This window comes from Bufo bufo, chromosome 11 (assembly GCF_905171765.1).
Source record: "Bufo bufo chromosome 11, aBufBuf1.1, whole genome shotgun sequence".
NCBI lineage: Eukaryota > Metazoa > Chordata > Amphibia > Anura > Bufonidae > Bufo > Bufo bufo.
Genome location: NC_053399.1, coordinates 22,664,320 through 22,690,396, shown reverse-complemented (window position 1 = coordinate 22,690,396; position 26,077 = coordinate 22,664,320). Strand labels below are relative to the sequence as shown.

Here is a 26,077-nt window from a genome sequence, read left to right as displayed (position 1 = left end):
GTTTTATTCACACTTTAGGCAAGTGACAAAACAAGCAGTCAAATTCAAACAAAAAGTCACCTTGCGGTGTTGGTGGTAATTCACACCATGCGGCAATTCTGCCTCAAAGAGTCCTTGCTGATGGCAGCACCAACCTGTTTTCACGCCAAACAGGTAGCAAGCCTTCATCCAGACACAAGGCTCCCAGATCCCAACACAGAGACCTGGCTTCTGAACCCAGCTGCCTATTTAAGGACAGCCAGGTGCTGCCAAAACCCGGACCGGCACTTAAAATCCGGTCCGGTATTTGACCTCACCTGGCTGGAAACCAGACCAGCAGCACATGAAAAAATACCTTTTTTTCCCCAGACAAAACCTCTCACTGTGTCACACTACTTATTTAAAAAATGTATCTGTATTGCACCACCTGCTGTTTTCTCTTATCCTTAGCTCCCTGTCCACATGTTCAGTTCCATCCTTCAATTGCCACCAGCTGGATGTACTGTTAGAAGTTGTGATAGTTACATGAAGCCAATCTGTAGAAGAAAAACACGGCTCATACATCCACATGCATTGATTTAATGCTTTTCAGCATAATTTATAAACATGTCCACCAGGCACTTTGTATATATTTTGATCAAGATGCATAAGCCCACTCACCACATCAAGGTGTCCTCTTTTGAATGGGTCCCTACTCTACTTTGGCACAGAGCCACATGGTGACCACTGCAACACAGCACCCACAGGCAGCAAGACCCAGCAGCCCAACAACACCCCTTCTGCAGGGCCAAGCCACCCTCAAGAGCCTCTTGCCTCTTGAAGGTGTTGAGTTGCAGGTGCGGTGGTCAGCCAAAGTAGAGTAGTAAGGACCCACTCATAAGAGAACACCTTGATATGGTGAGTGGGCTGATGCATTTTGATCAAAACGTATACAAAGTGCCTTGTGTGCAGGGTTACAAATTATGCTGAGACTCAATAGATCAATGCATGTGAATGTGCGATCTATGTCTCTTTTTTTTCTACTGATTGGCAGAGTTACAGTGTGATTGCTGAAGGAGAATGGAAATGCCCCTGAGAAGGGACATACCCCCTGAGAATGGGCATGTCCCCTGAGAGCTGCAGCAGAAAGGTCATGCCTACTTAGCTGCCAACGTGAAATAAATCTAGCAGGGCAGTAAGAGCAATGAATGGTGAGATGTCTGGATCCAGTTGAGGTACAGGGCTGGGTCCAAAGAATATTTATCATTCACTATATGGACTGAATTTGGATTTAAAGGGAATCTGCCATCCGTTTATGCTGTTCTCACAAAGGAAGATAGATTCCCTTTAAAGTGGCACTATACATTCAATAAACTTTTGACATGTTATAGGGACATATTGAAAGGTTAGATCGGTGGCGGTCTGAGCACTGAGACCCCCAAAAATAGTTGTCACGTTGAACATGGTGTCTGAACTGCAGGAAGGATGTTATAGAACAGGAGGAGCTGAGCAGATTGATATACTTTTTTGTGGGAAAGTACTCAGTATAACTTATAATTTATTCATTTATATCTCTGCTCATTCTGGGCTCTGAAGTCCAGGAGGCGGTCCTATCAGTGATTGACAGCCTTCCCTCTATGACTCTGTATACAGAGATAGCTGTCAATCACTGATAGGACCGCCTCCTGGACTTCAGATCCCAGAATGAGCAGGAATTTACATGAATGAAATGACAGTAATACTGAATATTTTTTCCATAAAATTATATAATCAGTCTGTTCAGCCCCTTTTGCTCTATAACTTGGTGCCTGTAGCTTACATTGCACTTTCATGGCGACAGGTTCCCTATAAATTGTCAAATTCTATTAAAACCTGGTGTCCACCAACTTTTCATTGTGAGGACCCTTCCAAATCCCCACTACTTAGCTGACCACTGAGTGTAACATGGGAGGGAAAAGGTGACTTTTCAGGTTTCTCATTATTTATACAGTTTATGGGGCCAACGGAAAAAGCCGATCCAGCGCTCGGCTATTTTCGCCGGCCCCATAGAAAAATGAATGGAGGGCGGCTGCGCATGCACAGTGCGCCCTCCTTCACTTGTGGGGCTCCGTTCTCGAAATAGGTGCTGGTCCCAGCGGTGGGACCCGCACCTATAATACAATGGGGGCATATCCTAGCGATATGCCCCCATTGTCCGTGATGAGACGACCCCTTTAAAGTTGGGGTTACAAAGCAGCATCCATTGTCTAAATCATCACCTGGAAGACCCATTATTTTTCCAGGCTGCCTTGCCCACTGAAGTGTAACCCCCCCAATGTAAAATCTATACTAGGACCCCACATCTATCAGCTGCCATTTACAGCACTGCCTTTCTCTTATACGGCAAATTGACTGCTAAGCCAACTTGAAAACCATAGTCGTCCCCCCCCCCCGTCCCCCCTACAGTTAGGGTATGAAGCCGCGGTCAGTTACAATGGCAGACATCCATATTGCCAAGGCTGCATTTCACAACAGGAGTATTGCCAATGGGAGCAGCACAAAGCATATGGCTCATATCCCATAAAGCAGCATATGTTGGCATCTACTACCAGTCTAAAAATCTTTGCAGTTTGCAGGGATAGCCATTCTTTTCCCACAGAGCTACGTCTGGTCTTCAAGAGCTCTGCTCCAGTTGTCATCTACCCCCCTTTACCATATTAGGCCCAGTAGCTGCAGATGGTGGCTTCTCAAGGTTACTTGAAGGTTAAACCGCCTTGTCTGCCTTTTATAAATGGAATTGTTTCTCCTGCAGCAAAAGTTCCTCCCCACTCCACTTAGTCTTCTGTATCTCCTGGTACATTTGCAAGCAGCGGACAGAAAGGATGCAATGCACTTCAAAGCCCCTGAGGATACAGCAATTTACTGCTGACATTCAGAGCCTGACCTATGCAAATGTCTGCATGTGATCCTCGGGAAAGGCTTCCTTACAGGCCAGCAAATCGGGTTTATAGATCTAGGGAGAGTTTGCTGCAAAGTGACTATGGCATTTATAGGAGTTAATCATTTACGGCGTTACCTTGATTACAAATGGAATTGCACAATTATACACTGAGGTTTTTAAATATGTAAAAACTATTTTTCCTTGAAGATAGATGAGTTGATACTAAAATCAAAACCATTACCTACTAAAATCCAAAGTAAAATGGTCAAATGGTAAAATTCTGTTAAAGGGGTTGTCTGACCCCCACAGCAACTTACTTATGGTCCAAAAATTGCCTAGCCTAAAGAAAAAAAAGACATTCACCAGTGAAGTCTTCCAGTGACAGGGCGGTCGTCCCTGCTGCCTCCGGTCCCCTGTGGTCCAGAAGCGTGAAGTCCTGTCCGTCGTCACGTGCACAACTTTTTTTTTTTATACCACAGACACGGCCTCTTAGTAAAATAAAGAGCACAAGGCTCCCATTGGCTGCCAGAATTCCCAATTGTATCCTGTTGACTTTATGTACTAACATTTACCTCATCTACACAAAACAAACAACAAAAAAAACCTTAAAAGAGCCTAAAAGAGCGGAATAAACAAAATTCTGCATCTTGCGCTTTCCGGCACCAAGGCAACCGTTCCAAAGTAACACAATGACATCCTCGCATTTCCTTACCAACGTGAAGTAATGTGGCTTTCCGCATCGCCGGCCCTGGCTCTGGTGAAAAGCGTTTTACATGCCGAAGGGGCCGCCTTGTAGGCCATGGATCACTGAGAAACTAATAGGACATGTTGTTAGTAAGAAATTACAGGAACAAACAAGTTTATTACAGCTAATTGAATACACATTGACCCACAGCATTGATCCCATGACGAGCCCTGTTTTCTGTTACTCCTACGTGGAAGTAGTGCTAAACCTGAAGTATGCAGCCCATAGGAGTCAACGGTTTACAAAGGGCTGCTGATACAGATGTAGCAGGGCTGAATTTGTCATTTTGGCATTATGTGCTGTCTGCTGTGACGTAGAGGTGTACCTGACAGCTGGCTCCATTGGAAAGAACGAAAACCCTTACGTTAGCGTCAGCTATCAGGGTGGGCTTTTGTATCTCACGCTTTGCATAGAATGGTACAGGGGTGTTACATAAGGTTGGCAGACAGAATAGTAGGGAACAGTTTGGGTACTTTTCAGTCGCCCGAGTGACCAGGTGACAAAACACAACTTCCAGAATGTGTGCCTGTGATTACAACGGCCAATATGTTATTACAGTAGGGCCTCATGCACATGACCGTATTTATTTTGCAGTCCGCAAATTGCGGATCCACAAAATACGGACCTTGTCCGTGTTGCATCCGCATGTTTTGCGCAGTTGCATTCATTCATGTGGTTTCCGCATCTGTATGTCTGTTCAGTAAAAAGATAGAACATGTCTGCAAAATGCGGGCCACTGACCTATTGGGTATGCAAAATGTATACAGTCGTGTGCAGGAGGCCTAATGCTGGCCACTAGAGATAAGTGAATTTCTGCTTATGAAATTTGTTCACACTTCGTTTGGTGATAAAAGGTGAATTGCGTTATGGATTCCATTACCATGGACCATAGCGCAATTCTGTGACGGAATGCATAAAGGAATGCTGCTCCGATCATTGTAGGGGAGCAGCAAGGATCCTGCAGGCAGTACAGGGACCTCGTTCTTGTGATCAGTGGGGGTCCCAGCGGTAGCACCCCCACCGATTTGATAGTTATCCTCTATCCTGTACTACCGGAATACCCCTTTAAGATATGTCATCAGTATCAGATCAGTGGAGGTGGGCCAGTCAGTGCCCCCACCAATCAGCAGCCCAAAACAGCTGATCTGTGGGGATTCCGGATGTGGGACCCTCACCAATCTGATATCGATGACTTAGGGCCCATTCACACGACCGTGGTTTGGTTCCGCATCCGAGCTGCATTTTTTTTTTTTGCGGCTTGGGTGCGGACCCATTCACTTCAGTGGGGCCGCAAAAGATGCGGACAGCACTCCGTGTGGTGTCCGCATCCGTTGCTCCGTTCCGTGGCCCCGCAAAAATTTGCGGCCAAGAATGGGCATTTCTATAAAGGGCCGTCCGTTCCGTTCCGCAAATTGTCGAAGGCACACGGGTGGTATCCGTGTTTTGCGGATCCACAATTTGCGGACTGCAAAATACGGCACGTTCGCGTGAACAAGCCCTTATCCGTAGAATAGAGGAACAATATCTGTAGCCTGGAGAACAACTTTAAAGGAGTTATCTAGCAATTTAAAATTGATGGCCTATTTTAAGGCTAGGTCGTCAATATCCGATCAGTGGGGGTCTGACTCCCGACACCCCAACCGATCATTTGAAGAGGTCGCGGCGCTCCAGCCTCCTCACAGCTGACCATGCTAAGCGTTGTACATTGTATAGTGGCTGTTGTTGGTATTGAAGCCCAGGCCCGTTCACTTGAATGAAACTGAGCTACGAATAGGCTATTTAGCCAATAAACATTACTAGCGTTACTAGCCTAGGAACGACCAGAGCTCTGCACCTGAGCTGATCGGTGGGGGTTCCAGGAGTTGGGCTGTCATTGATCAGATATTGATGGCCTATCCTGACGTTAGACCATCAGTATTAAACTCCCGGAAAACTACTTTCGAGTGAACCTTGAATGCGAAAAAAATAATGCGAAATAATCAGCAGAAAACATGCTATGGAACAGGAGGATCTGAGCAGATTCATATATAGTTTTATAGGAGAAGGTTCAATATAACCTGAATTTCATTCTTTTACATTCCTGCTCATTCTGGGCTTTGAAGCCCCCCCCCCCCCTTACACATGCACACTCCGCTCTGCAGAGCATACATGTGTTCTCACTAGGAGAACAAAGGATGGACCCTTACCATGCACATAAGATGGTCGGCTGGTCCTGCTGAAATCAGCGGGTTCGGTCGGCATTCATCTAATGTGTCTGGCCACCTTAAGAGCAGCTCTGGAGCACAAACTGCTGCTTTATTTAGTCAAATGGCATGGACACAGAACAGGAATGTTTTTTTTCTGGGTGGCATCATATAATTACACCCTATTTTGGGATTTTCTGGACAGTTATGAATGAGGTGGTCTATAGCTACTAACCTGCAGTCATCAAAGTAGCACCTCACAAATAAGGGGCCCATATACTGTTCTTGCACTGGGGCCCTCTGCTGTTGTCGTCCGCCCCTGTATAATGATGCATCTCCATCCTTGATGTATAATTTACAATTTTACATTCACAGGTAGTGGAAATTGCCTAAGGCATCATAAGTTATGTATCAACCACTGCAGACAGCAATCTAGCGGTTATTCATTTTTTATAGTATGTGATTTTGTCAAGATTTACCATTTAAATAAAAAATATACCCGGTTTAAAACTGTATACCGTCTTCCTGGGTTGTAGCCAATGGAGTATAGAAGACTGCGAGGGTATCCCGCCACAATTCACTTCTATCTATGATAGCCCTATATAAGCTTTCGAGGTCAGAGTGGGAACCCTGCTGGCTTGCTGAAAAAAAAAAATGACTAAAGGGGCAAACATGCCACTTATGGGGTCAGTTGAGCTACACATGGGCCCTAGGGGCAATTCCCAGCTGTAGAGCGGCAGCAGAATTGCCCAGGGTGCACTGCTAAGCTGAGAGTGGGGCTTAATGGGCTGCTGGGGGGTGGAGTTTAGCGGTGCCTCAGGGGCAAAACTTAGGCGGAGCTTGGTGCTGTGACAGAGCTTAGCAGTGCTGCTGAGATTCTTCAGACACAACTTTTCTTGGGGCTCCTAAAATGCCAAACCCGCCTCTACACGGGTCAAAGTCTAATCCCGCAGGCTATATTTCAATGACATTTCAGGTTCACAAGGTCTGAACAAGTAAAGATCTAACTCAGGCGGCTGTAAGCCATGAAAAGGGTTATACAGAACACGGCTGCCGATAAGAAACCGAGATAATAGGGAAAAACAACGTTAAACATTAACACCGACCAGTCAATTATAGTAGAGGTAATCTACGTCTGTAAGGTGTGGTGCGGCCCTGAGCCAGGCGAATCCAGTATAAAGGAGAAACTGAGAGTTTTACAGAGGACTAGGGGATATCTGATTAGATTTCTCCAGAAAAATAATACCGCTTCATACATACGGCTCTATTGCAGTTCTAGATAATACAGAGCCATAAGAGGCCACACTTAAAAATGCATAGGGCTTTCCAGTACCTGGGTATGTATGCCTCCCAGTTAGGGCTCATAGACAAGGCCGTAGTTTTGAGGATCAGATGCAGACCCATTCATTTCAACAGGGCCGCAAAAGATGTGGACAGCGCACCCGTGGGCTGTCCACATCCGTATGTCCGTTCTGCGGCCCCACAAAAAAAAAAGAACATGCCCTAATCTTGTCCATTTTGCAGACAAGGATATGACATTTCTGCAGCAATTTAAAAAAAAATGGCAGCATGCCCATGGCCGGGAACCAGCAAAACACGGCCGTGTGCAGGAGACCTTATAAGGAGGCTTTTTTTTTTTCCTGTCAGATCCCGTACATTTCTAAAAAATAAATGACATGTTTCATCAAATGACATGTACTTGTAATTACATACAGTATGTACAAAGACAGGGGCATAAGGAAGGGGCTCGTCAGGTATGCCATAACTGGTGCCATCTTGATAAATTTGGCTATGTATGCCCTAAATTATATGGCTTAGGGCTCATTCACACGAATGTGTGCTGCCCGTTGCCGTATTGCGGACCGCATTTGCGGATCCGCAATACACGGGCACCGTTCCGTGTGCATTCCGCATCACGGATGCGGACCCATTCACTTTCATAGGTCCGCAAATCCGGAGATGAGGAATGGTGCGGAACTGAAGCACGGAACGGAACACTACGGAAGCACTACGGAGTGCTTTCTGGGGTTCCGTTCCATGCCTCCGCACCACAAAAAGATAGAACTTGCTCTATCTTTTTGCGGAACGGACGGATCGATCGCGGACCCATTCAAGTGAATGGGTCTGCGATTGTTATGGATGTTATGTTGGTGCATCACTTCCTGTTTCCCGTTGGTGGCAGTTGCTCCTGTCTTTATGTTATGTTACCAACATGGCTCCTGTGCAGTATATCAGCGATGCTTTGAGCAGAGCTACGTTGGATAATGTGGCACCTGGAGGTGAGCACGAGCGTCAAACAATTTGTCAGCTGCAACAGGAACAAATTTTCTTTGCCGACATCAATCGAGCCGACTATCTTAATGTCACTGCTCAGCGTCTGCAGCAACTCATACAACACACTGACGGTGACGCAACGTTACAAGCTCTGAAATCTGTTGTCTTGAGTGGATGGCCAGATGATAAAGTAGCAATTCCTGCAACTCTACGGGAATATTGGTCCTTCAGAGATGAGATCGGGGTACAAAATGGTATCTTGTACAAAGGCCCAAGGGTCATAGTGCCTAAATCGCTGAGAGCGGAGATGTTATCACGAATACACTCTAGCCACATTGGAGGTGAAGCATGCTACAGACAAGCTCGTGATAGTCTTTACTGGCCTAACATGCAAGGTAAAATCAAAGATTTTGTCAGTAAATGTCACATCTGCAATGAATATGCCCACTTCCAACAAAAGGAAACTATAATGTCGCACGAGATACCGACACGTCCATGGCAGATCATCAATATGAACTTATTCAACTACGCAGGCAAAGAATACCTGATATTAGTTGACCACTATTCGGACTTTTGGGAAATCGACCTTCTCCCTGATTTGTCCACTGAAACCACAATTAAGCAGTGCAAGGCTCAGTTTGCCCGTTATGGCCAACCAGATAAAGTGATCTCTGATAATGTGTCACGGATGATGTTGCAGAAAGCTGGAACTTTTAAATAAACACCCGACTGGCTTGATCCTAAACTAAGGAGCATATGGGTGAGCCCTATAAATCCCCTAGAGCTCTCCCTGACTGCTATGCCCATGCAAGGGTCTCTATGGTAGACGATTGCATGCCCAGGTACCTAATACTGTGTGACACCTGAAAACCTTCTAATAGTGAGGGGACACGACCACCGGCTCCCTGCACTTAATATGGACGGAGTCAGGGTCACCTAGAATCAAGCCAGCAAGGAAACACAATACATGAAAAGTCTTATCTGAGCAAACAGCAGCCGCAGCCTCCAGCAGTGAACACTTCATCCAGGAAGTAGTATAAACCGCAAAGTGAGGCAGTATGGAAGGGAATATAAAGGGAGACAATTAGTCTAAATAGGTGACACCTGGGAGAAGGAAAGGAGATGACAAAGTGAAACCAAAACAAAGAACATCATGCAAGAGGTAGAGAAGAACGTCTGCCAGACCTTCTCACAGAACTGGCGGTGACATAATGGCACTCAGTTTTCAAGCTTGCAATTTAGAAGATTTGCAATGGAATGGGAGTTTGAGCACGTTACTTTCTCACCACGTCATCCACAGGCGAATGGCAAAGCTGAAGCAGCTGTAAAGATTGTTAAGAACTTGTGCAAGAGAGCACACAGTGATGGTAAAGACTCGTGGAAGGCCATTTTGCATTGGAGAAACACTCCAACCGAAGGCATGGATAGTAGTCCAGCACAAAGACTGATGTCAAGGAGGCTGAAGACTTCCTTACCGGCAGTGAATAAGCTTCTGGAACCTTGTGTGGTACAAGGTGTTACAGAAAAGTTAAAGTTTAAGAGACAAATGTCAAAGGCTCAATATGATACATCGGCCAAGGATCTGCCAGAGTTGATTATGGGAGAACAAATCTGTATGAAACCCTTACCTGTGGACCGAACAGGTCGTTGGAGAATGGGTACTTGTTTGAAAAAAGTTGCACCATGCTCGTATCTAGTGGACGTTGACGGAACTCTCTTTCGTCGCAATCATGTGCATTTACGAGTGGCAGAAAAACCTACATCGCAATATCTCATTGATAAGCCAGTCTCGCTTGGTATAACAGGGACACGTGTGCCCATTAACTGTGAGGAATGTACAGAGGTGGGGCCACAGACCAATGGTACTGGCAATCCTGAGCAAGCTAGTACATCTACCAGCAGCCACGCGCAGGACATGCCAGTAGGAGGTGATAAGAGCCCAGTAACTACCGAGAGGGCTGATATACTACAGGAACCAGTCATCACCCGTAGTGGCAGATGTTCAAAACCACCTATTAGACTTAACCTATAGAGCAGGGGTGCACAACCTGTGGCCCGGAGGCCACATGCGGCCCTCAATATCATTCTGTGTGGCCCCCAATCATCTGGTGACAGACATGTATGTCTATGTCTTGTGGCTGCTCACATGTATTTTTCATGTATTTTCACACTAGATGGAAATCCTGGAGGTGTAACCAGACATTTATGATATATACTGTATGTACAATGCACCATAAATACAGTATTTCAGTTTCTAATACCCTTATAACTTTTATTTTCGGCCCTTGGGATTCCTTCAGTCTGACAATGTGGCCCCCAACAAGAAAAGGTTGTGCCCCCCTGCTATAGAGTATCAAATGTGTTATTATCTCTCTTCAAAACTTACAATGTTCATTTATTAACACTAAAAAAGGGGAAGATGTTATGGATGTTATGTTGGTGCACCACTTCCTGTTTCCTGTTTTCCGTTTGTGGCAGTCGCTCCTATCTTTATGTTCTGTTACCAACATGGCTCCTGTGCAGTAATCCCGCGTGCTGTGTTTATTTACATCACATGAAACAGCGATCCCCATGCGGCTGCCCCACGGATGGTGCCCGTGCAATTTGCGGTCCACAGCACGGGCACGGGCTTTAAATGGTCGTGTGAACAAGCCCTTAGCCATATCTAAGCTTATAGGATCAGTATCTGGGCCACTATTTCTTACACCAGTCAAAGGCTTCTTCCACATCTGAGGCACTGCGATCCGGCCGCCATTTCCGCAGAGAAATTGGCGACTATTTGGAGCCACCATTCTGGCGCAGGGAGCTTGAAAAATTTCCCTTTATGTGTGAAGCCAACATTATGTTTTTTTTCACACACAGAGCGGGAGATTCATCATAACTGACAAAGTTGCCCATAGCAACCAATTAGATGAATCCTTTCATTTTCCAATGGAGCTCTGTAAAATGAAAGGTGGAATCTTGTTGGTTGCTATGAGCAATTAAGCCAGTTTTAGTTTGCACCAGTTTTGATAACTCTCCCTCATTTTTGTCCCTGGCAGGTTTTTTTGGCCCAAAAAAATGAAACCTTAACAAAAGCCCAGCCTAATCAAGTTTTTTTTTAAATACTGTTTTAGGGGCATTTTTAAGGTGTTTTTCACCTTTATAGTGTGAAGAAAGTATGTGCCCCCTTCCACCATAATGTCACTTTCTCTGTAGAGCTGTATGGGCATATAGCATTGCTTAAAAGTTAAAGAAAAGTAAAAACAAAAAACAAAAAAAAAACAGCAATACACATTGCACATGACTTTTGGGAGAAAAACACCAGGTAATGAGGAAAAAAAATGCTAGACCAAAAAAAAAAACATACCTCAAGGGTGAAAAAAACACCAATGGCCGCACCTACGTCACTCGCCCTATTCAGAAAGTGGCTGGGCGTGTGTAGAAAAGACACATACAAAAATAATTGCACAAGTGCTGTTTAAAAAGCTGCAGTTTACGACTTTTATGTGAGAGGAGGATAAATCTCCCCTATGTGTGACGCCATTGTCACATGTAAAATGCGACGTGTCACAGCGTGCACCGCACTGGAGGAGTAGTCACTTCCTTTTCCCACACAAGAATGTGTTTACATTGTGGAAATCTGCCACATCGGAGCAATAATGGCAACCAACCACAACCCAGCTTTCCCATATTGGAAAATAAAAGCAGCAATGTAATTGGTTGCTGTAAGAAACACGTGTGTGTGTGTGTGTATATTATACATATATATATGTCCCCTATTGTATTGTATGATGTAAAGCCATGTGTAAAATACGCTTAACAGCCAATATATCAAGCTGAAATATGACATGGAGATCACTTTTCTGTCACACTAAATATGGGAATATACAGCCATCCCCCAAATGGGACCTTCATTACCTAAGTCACTGCCATGCAGCTGTATTTGACTAATATTTTGCTCTTAATTCTGAGGTAAAATAGGGAGACCAATATCAATCAATCAAATTTTGTCTCTCATTTTACTTGTACAGGCTAGAAAATGTAAGCAGTGAGCTGATTGGCTGTGGTGCGCTGACTGGTGGCCATGACAACCACTAAGCCTGCATGCACTTGTGTACTTTGCCTGAAGCTTTAGGCCTCATTCACACCTCCATATTTAGGCCTTCATTCACACCTGGCAGATCTGTTGAAGGAAATTCTACAGCTGTTCCGTTCATTTGGATGACATTTCTGTGGAAATCTGCCAACTGTGAACAAAGGGTTTATACCCAACTCGCGGTTTGCTAGCAATTTAGGAAAAATTGGGTTAAAAAAGAGAAACTGACATAACCAGGACATGTGGATAGTCATATATAGTAAAATAATTATTTTTTTGCCGCAGATGTTATAGCAAATCTGCAATGAATCAGTGGCAAAATCCACACGCATATCATCCTATGCATTGCTAAGGGTACTATAACCCTTTATATGCTTATGGAAGAGAATGAAGGCAAAAACTTGCACACATCTCAATAAGGGTTCACTCAGACGACCGTATTTGTTTTGTGGTCCTCAAATTGCGGATCCGGGAAACTCTGATACCGCCCTGTGATAGAAATGCCTATTCTTGTCCGCAATTACAGGCAAGAATAGGACATGCTTTATCTTTTTGCGGGCCGCAGAACGGAAGTACGGATGCGGACAGCTCAATGTGCTGTCCGCATCTTTTGCGTCCTCATTGAAATAAATGGGTCCACATCCGTTCCGCAAAATTGCGGACACATAAACACAGTAGTGTGAATGAGCCCTTATAAGGCTGGGGCTACACACAGACATGTGTCACGTGACACGAAAATTGTGCAACATTGCATTTAATGATTACCAATGGTGTCGCAGTGCAACACGTGACATGCCATGACTACCATGTAACGGTTGGATTTTTGGTCGCATGGCACTGATGGCTCAAGACTTTGCTACCATAGACCACAATGTAAATTGTGTGACAGCGACTTACCTGTGACTTTTCTGCAATTTAGAGCCGTGGAACTGAATGAAGTTGCAGCATGACTCGTAATTTGCCACAACCCCAGGATTGCAAAAAAATCCGAAACTGGGTCACAGAGACTTGTGAGTCAAGCTGCAACTGCATTCCGGTCAACGGCTGCACTGCTACACAGCGCTCTTTAGTTGTACGATGGGTGTCACGGCCAAGATTGCTGTGTATCCCCGGCCTACGCCCTAAATCTTGATTATTGTATTTGGATCTGAAGTGGAGTTGCCTGAAACACAATCATTTCCGACAGGAACAACCCCAACATTTTTTTCATAGCGTCAATGAGATTTTCGGAAAATGTGCAGCATATCCACCCTGTGGGAAAATACCCTTAGAGGACGTTCACGCGACAACTTTTACAGCGAAATTTTGTCAGAAATTTTGCTGAAAACCCACCCACAGCCGCTTCCTTTCTGTCTCCAATTAACTTCAATGGGAGGCAGCGCTGAAGATCACGGAGCGGCAGCTTAAAGACGTGGCCCTGCCGATAAGGTACATGTCACTTCTCAGGGTGGCCATGGCTGCCACTCCGGGGTCCTCAGCGCCGCTGCCCGTTGAGATGTACGGTAGGCAGAAAAGACAAAGTGAACGTCAGGTTTTTCGGCGCAGCTGTCTGTGCCAAAATTCCGCTGTAAAAACCATCATGTGAATGTCCCCTTTACAACAGAAACATCTCCGCCATTTTTTCCATAGCGTCACTGAGATTTTTGGAAAAATTCAGTGCATTTCGACCATAGAACGACCCTAAATGGCCATTCACATGATGGTTTTTACAGCAGAATTTCAGCTGTCTGTTGTAAAAGCCGCGGTGTGAACACCCTCTAAGACCACATGCACAGGTTGCGGAATACATGTGGTTTTTCCACGCAGATTCCCCAGCGGAAAAAAAACGCAGCGTAGTACAGTACTAGCAAAGTGTATGAGATTACACAAATGTCAGGTAGACTTTACAGATTTTTTTTCTGAGCCGAAATTGACCAGCCGTGCGGACTTCCAGATTTGCAGCGTGTCAATTATGTTTTCGGTTTTAGCTGTGGATTTCACCCTTCTCCAATGAAGCATCAAATCCGCTCCAAAAAACGCTGTTAGACATTGCTGATTTTGGTGTGGATATGCTGCAAAAACGCACATAAATCCATGGAAATTTGTGGAATTCTGCACCAAAACCACACAAAACAGCACATAAATTCACACCATTTATTGCAGTTTTGGTTAGTTTTTTTGTACAGTATTTATCCGTTTTTTGGTGCAAATTTTTCCACACATCTCACCCTTCCACTGAAAAGGGTGAAATCCACACATGAAAAACGCAACAACAATGGACATGCTGCACATTTCAAAATCCACACGGATCAATTTCCGCACCTAAGCAAAAAAAAAAGCAAAGTGTACATGACGTTTGTCGGATCCCATAAACTTTGCTGGTACTGTATTATGCTGCAGCTTTAACGCACGCAATCCGCATACTTACCCTAGGTATTTTTTTTATTTCTGCGACAAAGATAAAGCTGCTAATGGTTAAATTACCGATGACTTAATTGCAGTCACACGCTCCCTGTGTATAAATAGAAGCATCTCCAAGATTAGGGAAAATGCTACTAGTTTTTGCAATTAGGTCAGGAGCGTATCTGGTAGACGGGTGTCAGGGCGCGAAGAAAAGCCAGGAGAACAATGCGAGCATTTTATCTTCTCATCACTAATTGCACATCAGGGGAGAAGACGGCGATTTACTTACATCCGTTGTCTCGTTTACTGCATATTTCATACATTTAAATGGATTTGTGAAAATTATGAAGCCGTGTAATTGCTTTAGTAGTTACACAGGTAAATTTTCCCGAATATTATGCATATTGAGCATTAATGAGCTGCTGCCTAGTTTTTTTTTTTTTTTTTTTTCTGTTTTCTGTTCTTTTTATTATTATTTTTTTTGTCGATCTTGAACACCTTCATAACGCAAGATTCTTCCACATTAAATAGCACTAATTGTTAAAGGAGTTGTCCCAGATAATTTGGACAACTCTTAAAATTTCTTAAAATGAAAAAAAAAAAAAAAAATTTAAAAAATGATACACTCATTCATTACTCCAGCGCTTTTCTCTGCTGCTGTCTGTTTTCAAACAGAAGTGGCATGCCTTTGATATGGAATGTAACCGCTGTAGCCAACCATTTTCCCCAGCAGTCTACAGCCGAGGATGATGATGGGCTGCAGTGGTAAAGTGCTGACTACTGTGAGGCGCTTGAGCGCTACAGCCAATCACTGTCTTCAGGTGTACACTGCTGAGGGATAGTGATTGGCTGCAGTAGCGGGAGTACCAGACCAGCGCTGCAGAGAAACAGGTGAATATATATATATATATATATATAGAGATGAAAAACGGACAGCACTCCAGGTAAAAAGCAATGGTGTTTATTCACCCATGTGGAAGGCCTTCCACATGGGTGAATAAACACCATTGCTTTTTACCTGGAGTGCTGTCCGTTTTTCATCTCTATCCATACGGGGTAAGCAGCTACATCCCTGGACCTAGCACCCATTACTGCTTGTTTTTCCAGTGCCGCCATCATTTTCCTTTTTTATATATATATATATATATATTTTTTTTTTTTATTTTTTTTTGCTTTTTAGTTTTAAGACATTGTAGGGGTTGTCCGAGAATCTTATTTATCTTGGACAACCCCTTTAAGTCACCTGACCTACTTAGTTGTCCCAGATCAGCAAATATAAAGCACTTACGCAAGAAGATAAATGCTCGGTTAAATAGGAGGCAGAAAGTTGTAATGTTACAAAACAAAAAAAAAAATTTGGAGAATACAAGGGCTGAGCAACGTAGCAGTGGCACCCGGGCTCCAAAAATGTGCCTCCTGTCCTATACAAATGAACCAGTACTATAAATGACACATGATAAGTGGAGGGCCCAGGACCTTCTAATTACACCTCTGACCTTGAGGTCCTCTTCCATCAGGTTAAAACATTCTATTTGATCATATCTTATAGCTTGCTGTCCTTGGGAAAGCTTGGTGACGATATGGCGGTCGGTACAGTTTCTACAAGAGGTTGTCACCCAAGTCTTAAAATCTTGATTGTCTAATCTGTCTCATTATACAGTGATACATAGCAGAAGAAGGGGTCACTACATAACAAGACACATTTACCACTTTGGAGTCTCGGAGACAAAGACTAGGAGAGCTGTAATTGGCAGCCATATTGGTTGTTTACCCCCAAACTAACCTTTCCTTCCCTGGTGAGCTTGTGACGGACATTTTTTCCCCCCCAGTGTGGGGCTGGTAAGAGAGCTGGGAAACCCTAGAGTTATTGGAGTACATGCTTCGTTAATAAATTAACCCTTTAAGGAGGCAGCTACTTTAAGAAAGTCGATTTTTTTTTATCCCACTGCATTTCCATATGTTGATATTTTTGCCAGTTTGAAGTATCTATGTATTAAAGGGCATCTGTCAGCAGATTTGTACCTATGACACTGGCTGACCTGTTACATGTGCGCTTGGCAGCTGAAGGCATCTGTGTTGGTCCCATGTTCATATGTGCCCGCATTGCTGAGAAAAATGATGTGTAAGTATATATGCAAATTAGCCTCTAGGAGCAACAGGGGCGTTACCCTTACACCTAGAGGCTCTGCTCTCTCTGAAACTTCTGCACCCTCTCCACATAGATTGACAGGGCCAGGCAGTGAAAATGTCATCACACCTTCCCTGTCAATCATGTGCAGAGGGTGCAGCAGTTGCAGAGAGAGCAGAGCCTCTAGGTGTAACGGCAACGCCCCCGTTACTCCTAGAGGCTCATTTGCATATATTAAAACATCATTTTTCCCAGTAATGCAGGCACATATGAACATGGGACCAACATAGATGCCTTCAGCAGCCAAATGCACCACATTATGTAGAGGTTGTTCATGTTGTCACGTTATGGGGATACCAAAGCATATTTGTCTGGTTTACCTCCCTGCTTATCTGTCATGGTGTGGGATGTAGCTGGATAACCAACATGCACCTTTTACTCAGGAGCAATGTTAATTTTATGAAGGCTGAATAATAAGTAGCGAAATACAGTTCTGATGGATTTTGATGCAGATTTGCCCCAGATGTCACCCTTTGCATTGCAAAGGGTGAGATCTGCCCTGATAATCAACACAAATAATGGACGTTCTGCAGATTTTGAAAGTTGCACCGCAGGTCAGTTTCCGGGTGAAAAATTTCTGCACCATGTAGATGAGATTTAGAAAAAGTTCATCTACCTAGCAGGTACTATATTAAAGCTGCAGATTTAAGGCACAAAAATCAACCTGAGCATGAGGCCAAAGCCTGGTTTCATACTAGCGTAAGGCATCTCCGGCTGGCGGTTCCAGCAAGGAACAACCTGCTGGGGATGTTTGGATCCGGACGCTACCTGACACCCGCCGGCCTGATTTACTATAATCGTTAATTTTCTAACAATAATTTGTTTTCCCTTAGTCCTAACAGCAGCACAACCACTGGTATTACTGCCCCTGTGAACAATCAGGACAGGTGGAACTTTTATTAATTAAGTCAAACAAAGTAGTAATTAACCAGGAGTGCCCCCTATAAAGCCCACCGCCAACACACAGACTGTGCGAAATAGTAAGTAAAGACAACAAAAAATCTAGAGGGAGGGATATATACGTCCAAACAGCAGCACAACTGGGGAATTAGCAAGAAGAAACCCTATGAGGGAGGGTCCTCAAGCTGAAATGAACTCAGGACAGACCTGCCAAAGGCTGCATGTTCTGAACTTCTTAGGCTACTTTCACACTGCCGTTTCTGGGTCCGTTTGTGAGATTCGTTTCAGGGTCTCACGAGCGGCCCAAAACAAATCAGTTCAGCCCCAATGCATTCTGAATGGATAAGGATCCGCTCAGAATGCATCAGTTTGGCTCCGTTCAGCCTCCATTCCACTCTGGAGGCGGACACCAAAAACGCTGCTTGCGCCTGACGATGCGGAGCCAGATGGATCCGTCCTGACTTGCAATGTAAGTCAATGGGGACAGATCCGTTTTCACTGACACAATATTGTGCAATTGAAAACGGATCCGTCCCCCATTGACTTTCAATGTAAGTCAGGATGGATCCGTTTTAACTTAGACTTTTTTTTGAAGGAATAATGCAAACGGATTTGTTCTGAACGGATACAAGCGTTTGCATTATCGGTGCGGATCCGTCTGTGCAGATACAAGATCGATCCGCACCGAACACAGGTGTGAAAGCAGCCTTAGATCAAGCCTATAATGGCTTACAAATCTAGCATGGGAACTCCATGAGGCCGCAGCGCAAATGTGCTCCAATGGTACTAGGCTTCTCTCAGCCACCGAGGTAGCGACCGCTCTCGTAGAGTGAGCGTTTACAAAAGCCGGGGGAGTCAACCCCTGAGCGACAAAAGCTACTCTGATTGCCTCCTTGATCCAGCGGCTTAATATCGGTTTAGAAGCTTTAAGGCCTCTGTTCCCTCCGGCAAAGAGAATGAACAAATTCTCGGATCTCTGAAAGTCTTTAGTTCTTTCTAAGTATACCTTCATGCTTCTGGCAACATCTAGGGTCTGAAGCACCTGCTCTTGCTCCAATACTGGAGTTGGATAGAAAACCGGTAAAGAAATGACCTGGTTTACGTTGTGGAAGGAAGGAACTTTAGGAACAAAGGTTGGGAGAAAACGCAGGAGGACTTTATCCGGTAAGAAGAGTCTGTATGGCTCCACCGCGGCCAAGGCCTGCAATTCTCAGATTCTCTTTGCTGACGTAATAGCCAGCAAAAAACAGGTTTTCCAGGATATGAACTTTAAATCCACGCTCTGAAGGGGCTCAAAGGGGGGAGAGCATAACCCCCTGAGCACGACTGACAGATCCCACTGAGGTATAGGGCTCAGGATCCTGGAATGTAGTCTTTCGGCTCCCTTAAGGAACCTTTTGACTAGAGGGTCCTGAGAAAACGGTTTTCTCAAATTTTCGCACAGTCTGTGTGTTGGGGGTGGGCTTTATAGGGGGCACTCCTGGTTAATTACCACTTTGTTTGACTTAATTAATAAAAGTTCCACCTGTTCTGATTGTTCACAGGGGCAGTAATACCCCCGGTTGTGCTGCTGTTTGGTTGTAAGGGAATGGGGATTGACAGAGATCAGGCCGAAACTTGGCAAACATGGCGATCAAGCGGCTGGACTTAAACCGCTGCGAGCATTCTCCCCATAACAGTGAATAGGGCCAGATGGCGATACGGTTGCTTCTGGCTATGCCGCAATGGGGAGAGATCCAGGAGGCTGTTCACTGCCGGAACAGCCTGCCGAAGATGCCTTAGGCTAGTGTAAAACTAGCCTTAGGCCCCTTTCACACGGGCGAGTATTCCGCGCGGATGCGATGCGTGAGTTGAACGCATTGCACCCGCGCTGAATCATGACCCATTCATTTCTATGGGGCTGTGCACACGAGCGGTGATTTTCACGCATCACCTTGTGCGTTGCGTGAAAATCGCAGCATGCTCCTCTTTGTGCGTTTTTCACGTAACGCAGGACCCATAGAAATTAATGGGGTTACGTGAAAAACGCAAGCATCCGAGCGCAAGTGCGGATGCGGTGCGATTTTTACGCACGGTTGCTAGGAGACGGGATGGGGACCCGATCAATATTATTTTCCCTTATAACATGGTTATAAGGGACAATAATAGCATTCTGAATACATGGACCATGTGATGACCGGAGTGACGTCACCACAGGTCCTTTTCCTGCAATCAGCAAAGAAGGAGACAGAAGAGATGCCGGCTGCGCGATCAAGTGGACTAAGGTGAGGTTAATTTTTATTTTATTTTTTTTAACCCCTCCAGCACTATTTTACTATGCTTTCTGTATTCAGAATGCTATTATTTTCCCTTATAACCATGTTATAATGGAAAATAATACAATCTACAGAACACCGATCCCAAGCCCGAACTTCTGTGAAGAAGTTCGGGTTTGGGTACCAAACATGCGCGATTTTTCTCACGCGAGTGCAAAACGCATTACAATGTTTTGCACTCGCGCGGAAAAATCGTGCATGTTCCCGCAACGCACCCGCACCTTTTCCCGCAGCGCCCGTGTGAAAGAGGCCTTAGAGTACAGCCACAAGTAGCGAGTATGCTCACAATGGAAAATCCAAAGCTAATCTGGCTGAAATTCACTGCAGCAAAAATGTCCGAAACGGGCTTGTATTTGCAGCAGCATTGCTTTCCTGCAGCTGCAGCATACTGTACACTAACATAGATTGGAAACCAGTTTATACACTTTTTTATTTTTATTTTTTTGCAGCGTCTGGATGCGATTCCTGAAATCCCATCCACTTTGCATGTACTGTAAAACGGAGAATCCGCAGCATTAACACCACGTGTGGCCGCACCCTAAACCTATTCCCATCAGATGTATTTGCATGGTAATTCGTATATCATATGTCACCCTACTTTCAGCCTGGTTGAGAGCTTTGTGTAGATTAATTGAAGCATGAAAACTTCTAACCACAAACACTTCGCATCTAGACAATGCAATCAACAAACACACCCAAATGTCCCCTGTACAGGGGCAAAGTGCACGTACATGAAGCCTTGTACTCCGGCCCTTGGTAAATAGCAATATTTTATTGAGGGATTTCAGTAGAAATTATGAAACATTAGCAAAAAGCTAAGACAATTGATATCTCTGGACTGTGATTCTCCGGGCTATTAGGATGCATTGGGTAAATTGATTTTCTAGGCTTAAGATCCGCTTCCGGACAATTTCAGAGAACAGGCGAATACATTCTACCATTATATTGTATGAACTATGTGGGCAGGATGGATATTTCAGCTACGCTCTAGCACAGGGATCAGCAACCTTCGGCACTCCAGCTGTGGTGAAACTATGACTCCCAGCAGACACACTTGCTTAGCTGTTTTCAGAACACCCATGAATGGAGCATGCTGGGAGTTGTAGTTTCACCCGATCTGGCGTGCCGATGGTTGCTGACCCCTGTTGTAGCATGAAAGAATGAGGCTAAACCCAACAGATGCCAGCCTGGATGCAGTCTTGTCTTTCCAACATGAGGAATGTAGATGGTCATTTATACTCATGACAAAGGTCCACAATGCCTATGAGGTCCAAGTTTCCTATTCTATATTTTCCAAAAAAAACACCTTTTCTGTGAGTAATATTTTTCTAGTTATCTCTACTGTGATCCAAAAACAGCTCTGACCCATCGAGGCATGGACTCCACAAGACCCCTGAAGGTGTCCTGTGGGATCGGGCACAATACATTAGCTGTAGATCCTTCAGTGACTGTAAACTGTTCGGTGGGGCTTCTATGGATCAGACTTGTTTTTTTCAGCACATTCTGCAGATGAACAAATTAGGTTGAGATCTGGGGAATAATTTGGAGGCCAAGTCAACAGTATCTTGCTGAAAGAGGCCACTGCCCTTAGGACATACGGTTGCCATGAAGGAGGTACTTGCCTCTACTACAATGTTTAGGATGCATAGTACATACTGGTGCAATGTCTTTTCCAAGTGACGAGAAAATGTGATTCATCAGGCCAGGCCTTCATCTACCATTGCTCCATTGTCCATACTCACATGCCCACCGCAGGTGGTTTTGGCAAGAGACAGGTCAGAATGGGAACGTTAACTGGTCTGCAACAACAAAGCACCATAACAGTTTTGCCCTTATCAAAGTCGCTCGGAAGCTCTTGCTTGCCCATGTGTCCTGCTTCCATCACTTCAACGTCAAGAACCAATTGTTCACTTGCTGTCTAATATATCCCACCCCTTAACAGGTGCCATTGTCACGAGATTCACTCAGGCCCATTTTTTATTTTATGTGTTTTTAGTGACTTTTGGCTAGTATTATGACCGATTGGGGGTATATATCATGCACAGACCCTGCACAACGGCACAAGTATTCCATATGGTCCCTTTCTGGCTTACACATGGGCGTAGTTGCATATGTTTGCTTATTTGTACCAGATAAAAGGGGTTGTCCTATAAAAAAAAAAAATCTGCATTTTTTCAAACCAGCACCTGGATCTGAATACTTTCACAATTGCATATAATTAAAAATATATAGCAACTGAGTTATTTAATAAAATCTATCTGTAGAGTGCCACCTGCTGTTTTTTCTTTTCCTTATTTCTCTGTCCACCTCGGTAACATCTGAGGTGGACGCACATACTCAGTTCCACCCTTTAATTGCCACCAGACAGGACTCCTGTTAGAAGCTGTGACAGGCCTCGTGCAATTTTCTCAGGACCCGCTGTAAACAAGCCTATTCTTATCCGCAAAATGGACAATAGGACAGATTCTACTACAGGGGGTCAGCAACCTTCAGCACTCCAGCTGTTGTGAAACTACAATTCCCAGCATGCTCCACTGATTTTTATGGGAGTTCTGAGAAGGGCGGGGCAAGTATGCATGTTGGGAGTTGTAGTTTCACAACAGCTGGCGTGCCAGAGGTTGCCTACTTCTGATCTACAGTGTGTCGCCCTCGCCGCACAGAAGCTGTCCGTGTTTTTGTTTGCAGACCTATAGATATGAATGGGTCCATGTGCGATGCGTAAAAAATGCAGATTTTACAAGGACCAAATATACGGCCGTGTGCATGAAACCTTACAGGGAGAGAGCTGCGGCAGAAACAACGCGCCCTCTGAGCGGTGATAGGAAGAGAGCTGCCATCTTGAAATGAATGGGGAGATCTCTGGAACCATGTGAGTTAGGCTGAGTTCACACGGGTTCCGCGCGAGTGCAAAACATTGTAATGCGTTTTGCACTCGCGTGAGAAAAATCGCGCATGTTTGGTACCCGAACTTCTTCACAGAAGTTCGGGCTTGGGATCGGTGTTCTGTAGATTGTATTATTTGCCCTTATAACATGGTTATAAGGGAAAATAGAATTCTGAATACAGAATGCATAGTAAACTAGCGCTGGAGGGGTTAAAAAAAATAAAAAATAATTTAACTCGCCTTAATCCATTTGCTCGCGCAGCCGGCATCTTTTCTGTCTTCATCTTAGCTGTGTGCAGGAAAAGGACCTGTGGTGATGTCACTCCGGTCATCACATGATCCATCACCATGGTAAAAGATCATGTGATGACCGGAGTGACGTCACCACGGGTCCTTTTCCTGCACACAGCTAAGATGAAGACAGAAGAGATGCCGGCTGCGCGAGCAAATGGATTAAGGTAAGTTAAATAATTTTATTAATTTTTTTTTAACCCCTCCAGCGCTATTTTACTATGCATTCCGGATTCAGAATGCTATTATTTTCCCTTATAACCATGTTATAAGGGAAAATAATAATGATCAGGTCTCCATCCCGATAGTCTCCTAGCAACCGTGCGTGAAAATTGCACCACATCCGCACTTGCTTGCGATTTTCACGCAGCCCCATTCACTTCTAGGGGGCCTGCGTTGCGTGGAAAACACACAATATCAGAGCATGCTGCGATTTTCACGCAACGCATAAGTGATGCGTGAAAATCACAGCTCATGTGCACAGCCCCATAGAAATGAATGGGTCCAGATTCAGTGCGGGTGCAATGCGTTCACCTCCCGCATTGCACCCGCGCGGAATACTCGCCCATGTGAAAGGGGCCTTACAAGGCTGGTTCTCACTCTGTTAGAAAGAGATCGTCATGTACCGTATGATGTCCGATTTGCTTGGTTGCAGTCTCTCAGTATAGCCAAGTAGTTAACAGGCCTATTTCATGCATGCAAGTATTTAGAAATATATTTCGAACATTATCTATGCTGTTCTTTACAAGCAAAAAGTCTTTCCCCTCAGGTGTACCCCACCGCCTCATTTCTATGCAGGGCTGCCAAGGAAAGGCTGCGGTGATCCCCCTCCCCTGCAAGAGGAGAGGTTAACTCGCGGATGACCGCAGTGCATAATAATCCCGGTTTATATAACACACTGCCCGGTCAGGTGAAGCCTCTTCTCTGCATTGCATAACCAGATTTCCATCCCCCTCTGTATTTAATGGGTTTCGGCCTCTTCATCTACCGTTATATAACTCCGGTCACCACCTCATTTCAGTTCCTGAAAATTGGCCGGAATAGAACAGCGATCAGATGTAATAAAAGACTTTACAATTCTATTCATGTTGCTCTGTACAAAAAATAATAATAATCTGCTTTTTGCAATAAACAGCAAAGCCTAGAGGCGAATCCGATAAAAGGGAGATGCTAGAAGGGGCTGCAGTGGGTGACACATCAGAGGATCAGCCATAGGTATGGCTCCGATTAGGAGATCAGATATACGGAATAGAATAAATATAACCTGGTTGCTATGGGTTATAGTGTCGTCCACATGTATAATTTTATTACATAAGACATTTTCCAGCCTACAAGAATATTTCTGCGGAAATGAGACGTGCAATGCGGGTCTATAATCAGTTTACAGGCCACATGCAATTGATCATTGGTTTTATAAAGGCTATAGTCAAATTTGCAAAGATTTTTTTTAAAAATATTCGTTGGATCCTAAAATTAAGCGACTTTGTACATAGTTTTTATAAAAAAATTTCCTACCATTTTTGCTCCTGCAAAGAAAAATAGTGCAACATGCCAGTGTAACACAAAAAATACATGGCACAAACCAAGAGGCGCAAGGAAAGTCCCGCAGGCCACTCCATCCGTTTTTTGACGTAGTCATGGAAGGCATACAAGTCCAATCAATCTGCGTAGGTGCGCCCAGGGAACACCCCATATCAGTACAAGTGAATGTAGATCACTCATGGGCCGGAGAAGAAGAAATCAATTCAGGAATGATGATGAGAGCTGGGGAAGAGAGCAGCATCCTGGATCCACAGATCTCACATGCAGCGTGTATTACTGGAAGGGACACACCACAGGAGAAAAGTCAGACACGACGAGGCCTGGCCTTCGTGCACTTAATTGCTCATTTGCACAAGGATTAAAGTACTTTTTCCTCTGGCATAAGGCAATGGATCGCTAAGCAATAGGTATCATTATTAGAGATGAGTGAAGTTTTGAAAAATTTGATTCTGTTGCTCTGCCAAACTTCGACAAGAAATTTGATTCGTTACTAATTACTTCATCACATTCTATTGTATGGAGGGGGTGCACTGATGGGGAACGGTGATCGAGCATTTTTTCATTGTGATCAAAATCCTGATCAGGATTCAAATGTAATCAGTTTTCACACGTTTTCCCGGATCCTGCGGGCAGTTCCGTTGACTGAATTGAACGCCGGATTCAAACAACGCTAGTGTGAAAGTAGCCTAAGACTGATCAGGATCCTGATCAGTCCAAAAAATGCATTGAAATGCCAGATCAGTCTTTCCGGTGTCATCCGACGAAACGGATCCAGCATTTATTTTTTTTTCACCTTTTTTCGGTCTGCGCATGTGCAAGGACGGATCCGGCACTAATACATTCCTATGGGGGGAAAAAATGACTGCATTCAGGCAAGCCTTTTTCGCCGGAAGTAAAACCGTAGCATGCTACGGTTTTCTCTTTTGCCTGATCAGTTAAAATGACTGAATGGATTGCTCTCCATTCAGAATGCATGGGGATATGCCTGATCAGTTCTTTTCCGGCATTGAGCCCTTTTGACGGAACTCTATGTCAAAAAGAAGACCGCTAGTGTGAAAGTACCCTAATGCTGAGCAAAGCATGAACATCAGTTTGGGCCCAAAAAAAAACCTGTTGCATTTTCAACAGTAAGTGCTGTATTACACCAGGCGATCAGGCAGACGATTATCGGAAAGGAAAGTGTTACTTCCCAGCAATCGCCTGCTCGTCAGTGGAGGAGACTTCTGCTATTACATGCAGCAATCTCCTCCCCAGTACGGGGAGTAGCGATCGCTAATGCAATCGCTCGTTCCTATACTGATCATTATTTGCCAGAAGCAGGTAGTGATTAGACAGCACAATCTGCCGCTGGCAAGTGACGATTTTTGAACCTGCTGAAAGATTGCGACTGACCATAGAACGGGCTCATTGGGGTAAT

The 26,077-nt window shown here is 44.5% G+C and overlaps 1 long non-coding RNA gene across 1 annotated transcript; it reads left to right on the top strand.

Annotated features, from left to right (window-relative positions):
• The first annotated feature begins 14,328 nt into the window (after positions 1-14,328).
• Positions 14,329-25,346, top strand: LOC120982479. The gene is made up of 3 exons (XR_005774906.1): positions 14,329-14,340; positions 15,493-15,497; positions 25,213-25,346. It is a non-coding gene; the product is annotated as an uncharacterized LOC120982479 (long non-coding RNA).
• The last annotated feature ends 731 nt before the right edge of the window (positions 25,347-26,077 follow it).